We start from the raw sequence: 9,313 nt of genomic DNA on the forward strand, positions 1-9,313 counted from the left end.
TACCTTCATGTGTTAATAATTGTACTTTTTATTTTAATTGTCTGTTTTGTTTTATATACATAAAATTGTATTCTTGGTAATTAGTATTATATTATATATTGCAGTATAACGTAATTTAAATATTTAAATTGTATAAATATATAAGTATTTATATACTGTACATAGGTATCATAGTGTATCACTCTTATACAAGATTACGTCCTTTTAACAAATATTATTTGATCTTTAAATACTTTCAGGTTATGATCAAGTAGAATAAAAACCGCATGTACAACCGAATCTAAATAACAAAATATATTATGTTATGTATATAGCCCGATATGGGTACTATTTATTTTATGTGTATATATGTACAATTAATAATTAAATTCAGTGTAAAAACGTATTGATTAATACTTTTAGATATTATATGTCGATAAAGATAGGTAGGAATGTGTAAAAATATATAAGAAGTAGAGTCATACATATAATATTATGCTGATTAATGTCTGAATGTACTAGCGATCACGACGAGTATATTGCAAAACGTTTTATTAGAATATCACATACAATATTTAAACACGCAGTTTCATAACTTATCGTAGAGAATATTATTTTTTTAGAAATACTTTATGGTATATACACGAGTTTTATTAATTGAACACTACCAATTCGCCGTGGCTACAAATAACTTGGAATATCGTATACGGAGTAAGTAAATTGTGTATTATCATCTACTCACATTTTGTATATATGTAGAATTATTATAATATATTTTTATTTTTTTCGTCTAAATTATCCCACATATAAATGTTCTAACTTTAAAAAAAGCATCGGTAGAACTTACTTAAAAATACAAGTGAATGGAAATATAGAAAAACCATGGTGGAGTCGGCTGCAGTTAGTAGTTTACACTTTACGGTATACACCAACCCGGCAAACTGTGATGGTAGGCAACCAAACGTACACGACTCGATAAGTTTTTAATAATTGTAAGATAATAATAGTTGAATGATAACTATAAATAATTACAGAACACATGTTTGTATACGGGGCTGGTCTGGGATACAAGTTATTTAAAAAAAAAAATTATTATTGTTTGAACTCAATGGTAGCTTTCACGTGTATGATGTTTTTAAATATATAAACATGGTTTTGAAAACCATTTAGGTACTCCTCAAGTCCAGTGTTATTATTTATTTTATACAAAATGTAATCATATAATAATTTACAAATGTTGTATGATTTTATTTTAATAACTAAAATATTTGATATGTCGTTTTCACATTCTCGAAATACCAAAAATATGATATTGCGAAAATCTTTACATGCGCTACAAACGTAACGATTTTTAAAACAATAAAATAAAAAAAATAAATAAATAGAATAAAATTATTCTAAAACTGTTCATTACAAAACATGGATATTTTAATTAGGTAGGTTATGTGTGTATGTGTGGGGGGGGGGGGGGTCACCACTGTACGTTTGTTCAAATCACCGTGTAGATATTTGTTTAAAAGTTTAATATAAAAAATAACGTTATCCGTGTCCAAATATAGGTAGTCATTGTTTCAAACATTGATAATACATAATTGACCTTAATGACACCTCTATTTTAACCGTGTCAATCACCTGGACTCCAGGAGTTTGGAGAGGGATTTTTACGTCTTGAAGTAACTATCATATTGTAAACGATATCAAGAATGGGATAATGATTATTTTTCTAAAGTATGATGCAATATAAGAAGTTGTAAATTCTAATCTAACGTTAATTGATTTATAATTCGTGTCTCTGATAAAGAATAGTATTTTTCATTAAATATCATAATATATTCACATATACATAGGTTTAAATACGAATAGTGCTCAAATCTATCAACGGTATGGCGACAAATAATATACCTATATGTGATAAGGTGCATGGTATCTCCACTTATTTAATATATAATATAATATAAAATATTATTATGTAATCGAAATAACGATACCTATGTTTTTTTTTCGCAAACCGTGTTAAAACGATCGTAAAAACGATTATTGTTATTACGAAAAAAAAAATGGGCAGAAAAACTGGCCGTATCGGTGATTTACTGCAGCAGACGAAACAAACCGTAAAAAAACGCATAAATGCTGTACGGATAAAACGAATCGAGTAAACAAGAGGCAATTCGTCGTAAAATTATATGCGACTTATATTTTTTTAGATCCTACTTTATAGTTTACACACAAACACACATATTATTAATTTATTATTTTGATGTATATTTTATGTATTGCGTTATATATTATTATAAACGGTTGAATTCGAATATTTGAATATTGCAAGTCACAATTGATGCGTTTTCTCGTCGCTTTTGTCGGTGATGTATTTCGACGTGATAAAAAGTGTAAAACCGAGGGGTTTACATCGATCTGCACGGTGGAAGAGAATCGGAATTTTACAATACACACCCTCGATTGCGGTTTTAAATACAGTGATGCGTATGTGACGGCTCTCGATACGGAAGCTTCGCGTATCGCGAAAAGCTCAGAATCCACAGCTATACCCAGATGCATATATTATATTATACATCGTTATTATAGTTTATTGTTGTATATTATTATTATGTATTGTTGTATAGTATCCGTGGCGCAAATGGTTGCCAGTACATAAAAATATATTATATAACGCCTTGACGTTTTTACGGCCGCTTGAAATACGTGCCGAGAAGTGTTTAAACATTTTCGGCTGTGTTTTTTGTTGTTGTGAAAAACGATAATACTATGTTGGCTCTATTTTAACGGAACACCCTGCGTGGTCTCGTGTTAAAGGTCGTTCTAATCAGTCGTAGGTTGTGTCCAATTCGTACCACAACGCGTCAGCTGTAGCGTGTTTACCGGCGAAAGCATATTATTATAATATATGAGTTATTGCGCCAAAGTTAATAAATATGATTTCAAAGTGTTTACATCGATTCTAGTTTTAAACCATCATATTTCACGTACAATCTATACGGTTCAATAACATCACAAAAAAAAAATAAATGGATCATCTTTGAAATAACCCATTATAGCATGAGGTTTGATCGTAGGTTAAGTTAGGTTTTGCTCGATTACACAATAACGTACAAAGTATGATATTAAAAATATTATTCTAAATACGTAGCTATACATAATGTTGATTACAGTACTTACCAATGACGGCTACTGCACAGCAACAGTCGTAACAGACACGGCGACGAAGGATACTTCTAAAAAACACACACACGCACGCTCAAGCACACTTACCCCAGTTGGCCGCAGGACTCGGTAACACCTGCAACGACACATGAACATTTCAAAAATGTATTAATACTGGTGAAAGGTATTATAATTAATTACTACATTATAATATTACCACACAAAGACAATACAATTTTAATGAAACAGAGTTTGTATTTTTTTTTAAATTTTAGCACGATTAAGTAACATGATATTATAATATGACATTTATATATTATAATGTGATGTACCGTCGTGACGTATAGCCATGGCGCTGTTTGTGAAGTTATCTTAAGTAGGTACGGTATTATATATAATACAATTTATCATTATTCATTATATATTAATAAAATTCATATTACCAATTAGCACGAAAACGCACAGTTCATCAATTATGAGAAAAATGTTATAACACCATGTTACTTTATTGTGTATTATAGATGGTCCAACCTATGATTGAAAATTTGAGTTTTTGTTTTGTTTTTGTATATTGATTAATTTGTGTGGACTGTCCTAATATTATATACAATAATGATTACGAGCAATAAACTGCAGCCAAATATACTGTAAACATGATATACGATTACTTTTGAAAATATATTGATTCCAGTTATAGTGGTTTTAAAATAATGTTTTAATATCATTTAATCAGTTTTTTTTTCTAAATTCAAGAGTCGTTCAACTTCCTCGATAATTCGATATTATTTTAAATGTCACATTAAGCAATATATGACAAACTATTAGGCTACTCCAAGACGAGGAAATAATAGTATAACATATATTATGCTGAAAAACGACAAACCCGAGAAGACATCACACCCGGAGAGTTAGCAACTTTGTATTCGATTTCTATAAAGCTTGAACTATAAAATCAAACCATAGCCCTTATGTTTTATATTTTATACTATAATAATAATTTAGTTTAAAGTAAAGTCTTGAGTAGCATTGTTGTTTTTATTAAACCGTGATTGGTGTAAATTTCAAACGCTCGAGTACGACCCGAGTCGAGTAGTATTGTCCAATAATGAATAATGCGTGCTTTTAAGCCGAATTTCGTGTGCTTTGAACAAGACCGACCATATGAATATCATCCCATATTTATTTTCTTAGAATCCACATTGCAGGACATTTAAACATTAACTATTATATTTATATATTTTTATATTATTGAGTTATTTTTTTTTTTTTTTTTTTTTTTGTGTTAACATACACTATTGAAATTTACAGATTGTTCAATTAAAAATAAAAATTATTGAATTAAAACTTCAACATATATGGTCATTAGACTGAAGGTTATTTATAGTAGGGTTTTAACTGTGTAGAAAGGTACAATCGGTTAAACCTAACCTAACACGTATATACATGTCTAGGATTTGTCACTAAAACCTAAAAGATGATCACCCATCCAGGAACTAGAAGCAGTGTCTGATGCTTGAATACAGAATATGTTTATAACTGAGGCCAAACACTGTATCATACCAATCTACAATTATTATATTATTATTTGACATTCGTCATTAAATCATTTGATTGCAGCCATTTGCGCATTTCCCACAACCTTTACATACGGATACGCATTATAAAAAATACTAATTATCAACGAATAAATATTATCTTGGAATTTAAAAATTAGAAAGAAAAAATATCAAAGGATGACTCACCCCCGTACATTATCACCTCTCTGTAAAATATGTCAAGTTGGCATACGTCTTCATTTTTATTTTTGTTTTATTTTTCATTTTTATTGGTAGAGCACATAAATTTACAATTTTGAAAATTATTCAAAGCTATAATGATGTATAATATAGTCTATTCCTATTGATTTACGAGTTTTATGAGATGAGTAACAATAAAATGAAATAAAAGTCATTCGAGTATACGAACTGTGATGAGGCGGCAATCAAAAATTTTAACCATTAGGTACCTATTCTATCATTTACAACGTTATAAATAAATAAAATAAAATCCAATTCGGTTCTCATGACATATTGTTCGTATACATAATACCTACCTGTTAGTTTGTGCAACTCAGATCACAAATTTGCACAATCTTACAGAACTTTTAACGAATGGCCTTTACTATTTTTATTTTGCTCTAAACCTCTAAGAGCTTATAAATATACAATATAAAAACTGCAACACAATCGTTTATAAAATTGTATTATTTAAGAAGGTATCGCGGGTTCCGTAAACAAAGTTTTCGAGGCCTATGTTGGCAATAAAGATTCGATTTTATCTGTGCCTTATGATTATTTAAAAATATATTTCTATTTTCTATATCGTATATTATGTAACACATATCATAAATTATATACATAAATATGATAATCGTGTTATGCATTTTTATACGTACCTAATATATGTATAAAATGTAAATGCAGCAATGCAATATTTCGGTTGTTAATATTACGCTTGCAATTAAAAAATCATGTTGCACCGATGGTGATAAACTGCGTTTTATACATTCGCATTTTTAACGATTTGATTTTACAATAAAACTGTATTTGAAACGATAATAAAACGTGCGCGCTGAGTATAATAAAATAATATACAACATATACATCGTTTAACCAGTTGATTTATAATATACACTGCTAGACCCAAAATAATAATTATTATCTTAATACCGATTTGCGTAACTATATACATTTTATCGTCGTATAGAACCCAAACAAAACACAATAATATTATATTATGTATAGTATGCGCGTGACGCGTTTACAATGCGTGGGTGTGAAATCGACGAAAATCGTGTTGTTAACGCGTGGAGTTTACGAGCTTATTGATTTATTGTGGTTATATATTATATGAGTACACTAGTCACTAACCCACAATAAGTATCGAAATGCCCATATTATTGCTATAGTCGTTTCCGTATAAAACAAGTGTTTTATATGTACATACTGTTGTGTTTTACGTATCTATGACTTACGTATCACGCCGTATGTATAGTACCCAAACATGTAATATTATCTAGTAGGACGAGTAAATTACGTTGAAACAAATTTTCCTATAGGCGTTAAATTCAGTGCTTCTATAAGGGCACTTGGTATTTAGCACTATAAAACTATCCTAAATTTATATATAGTATAAATAAAATAAGTTCAGGACACAAATCTTATAGAAATCTGAAATGATGAGCGAGGGGAATACATTTTTTAAGAAAAATTAAATTATAATTTTAGTACGTATAATAGCTTATACAGAAAACATTACTAACTTTTTTATTTATATTCAAAATGTATGAATTTTTTAATTTTAAGTATACATAACATTAAAAGTGCCTTCACTGGAAGGTATCTTTAATCCGTCCTTCACGCCATAATGATCAAATTCATCAATTTCACAATTTGTTCAAAATGTAAGTAACAGATTGTGGAAATAAAAATTAAGCAATAAAAAAAAAAATTTACATATGAATTATTATTCAATAGCAAACGATAACTATTATTTAATTTATTATTTAATAATTACATCATATAATGAATAATACAAATAGCATATATAACATTTCCAAAGGAAACTGTTTGAATTCTTTTCTTCGCTGAACCTGCATATGTACAACTAATTATGATTTTAAGATTCAAAATTATTTTTTTTTTTTGATATGTTATGATAATCTGAAACTGGACAATTTTCTAAGTATTTCCACGTACAACAATGTGGCAATTATTGTATAAAGTATATAAAAAACTATACTAGGTATTTGTTTTGTTTTTGTGATCATTTAGATCAAAACTTAATTTAATAAAAATTAAATTTAGATTAAACCAAGTTCAGACAAATCAGCGTCAAGTGTTTGTTTAGCTTGTCACGATTTTAATATTGGTGTTGTGTAAAAACCTTAATATTATGATACTTTTTTATAAAAGATTCACTCATCATAAAATATATTGGACTTCAAGCTGGTGGTGATGACGGTTGGTGATACGGTTTGGAAAAATTTTATCGAGTCGACAAATGCATTCCGTTTCCATATTTATTTCGTTGTACCTACCTGCTAGTAGAACACATTTTTGAAAAAAAAAATAATATAAATAGAAAACCATATTGCATTTCACGAAACTTTTTTCGATATATTCTAGTTACCAGCAGTGCGTTGTGACTCGTACGCCCATTTATCGTTTATGAGAGTGCGGGTGGTAGTCGACTTTTACACTTCCGGGAAAATACGCGAAAAGCACGACGATGACGAAGCAGCGTTAGGGGGCGCGGAAATCCCGACGATTATTGATCCGCTAGTAGTGCTGCCGCTCGTGAGCGGAGGGTATGCGAATGCATTCACAGTGATATCAAATAATATATTGCAATGTATATAACAAAACGTTTCACGGCCGTGGACTCCTAAGCACGGATGTTTTTGACATTTTTATCGCCCAACCAACCAACGAACATTTCGAAATTTCCGCCGATGTAGAAACGATTTCGAAAACAGATCATCGAATTACTAGAAAAATATTTTTGTTTACGAGCCGGGTGATATTACAAGGCCGATTCGACGAAGACTCGAGTCGTCGAGTTTGAGTTATAACAGAAAACAGTATAATATAGGTAGGTACTTAAAGTATTAAACATTTACGTTTAGGATTACTGCCACATCGATGGGTAAAATCGACAGAGCTTTGACGGATAATATTCATTTTCACTTCTTCCCACGGTCTATAATACAGTCGTTGTTCATTTACAAATAGTTTCGAATCCCTATAGTATGCCGATGAAAAAAGTTATTGTTTGAAATTATTATTTATAATCATACAGTTACAATATAGTTATGGATCCCTAAAAGTTTAGATGATTATTGTCAGGAAAACATTAAACAAATAACAAATAAAAAAATAAAAAAACAATATAGTTATTAGTTGTATTAGTATCGCCTACAAACAGAAAATGTTCACGACAATAAGCGCCTAGATATTATAACTTGTATGAGCACTGCTGCTGCGTTCAGCGAGCAAATAGACTTTATGATGCATTGCAATATTGTTATTGATACGTAATTACAAATTACTTTGTAATATATTATGTATCATATGCTATTAGTCTATTATTGGTATCAATCCAGGATCATTCCCACTCGTAAATTAGTTTTTAATGGTTGTTTTAACCTCTCAGAAATACTTTTTGTTTATTAATCCCTCTCGATGACTGCCAAGTGCGTTACTACTTCATTATAATACCGCCACAATGCACTTTTTAACGCCTCACACAATACATTAGACGTATGTGTACGTGTGTTTGTGTGTGTGTATATAATACGCGACAGCAGTAAATCGATACTCATTTATATATTATACATTATAAATAATGGGCAAGTGTATTTAATGCTATACTTATATTATATGCGTCAGCGCAAAGTATATACTAAAATATACTTCTGTTTAACGTTATGCGTCTAATAATTTTAATCCTACACATTATTATAATACTATCCGTAAGCCATACTAATAAAATATTACTATTAAACTGTCTATCCGATCGAACTTGTGTTTAAAATCACGCGTCGTACCCTAATGTGCCCATACGTATTGTCTACAAATAATAGATATGTATGTGTACAGCATATACACATAATATGTCCAGTTATAATATTGGTTAGATTAAAGCTTATAACTTATAATTTATAAAAATGTATAGTCTAGGCTTCAGCTCATCCAAATAATTTTATCGAACTTCGCGTAAGGACGTAGCAATAAAATATATATTTGCTAAATTAAGCAGTTGACTTGGTCTAATCAATGATTAAGTATTGTCAACAATATAATCATCATTTTAGCAGTGGCCAGTGGATGCACTATTGATATGAAAACCACTGTAATTATTTTCTATTTTTGAGTATACTCAAATTTTTCTAGATCTTCAAAAGTCTTCTTCCAACTGTATTGGTAAAACATATATTATGAATTCTATTATTTGAACGGTGTTTGTGAACACACTTGGTACTTAATATATTATAGATAAAATTACACTTAATAATATGTAATTCTAGTTATTTGGATTTATATGAAATAAAAACCAATATAGGTACAAAGATGATAATAAAATAATAGTAAATAGTAAAGTAAAAATAAAAAATAGTCACTTAGATTTTAAATTT

The sequence above is a fragment of the Diuraphis noxia genome, unplaced genomic scaffold, assembly GCF_037042655.1.
Source record: "Diuraphis noxia isolate RWA-SAM2 unplaced genomic scaffold, SU_Dnox_SAM2 contig0002, whole genome shotgun sequence".
NCBI classification, from domain to species: domain Eukaryota; kingdom Metazoa; phylum Arthropoda; class Insecta; order Hemiptera; family Aphididae; genus Diuraphis; species Diuraphis noxia.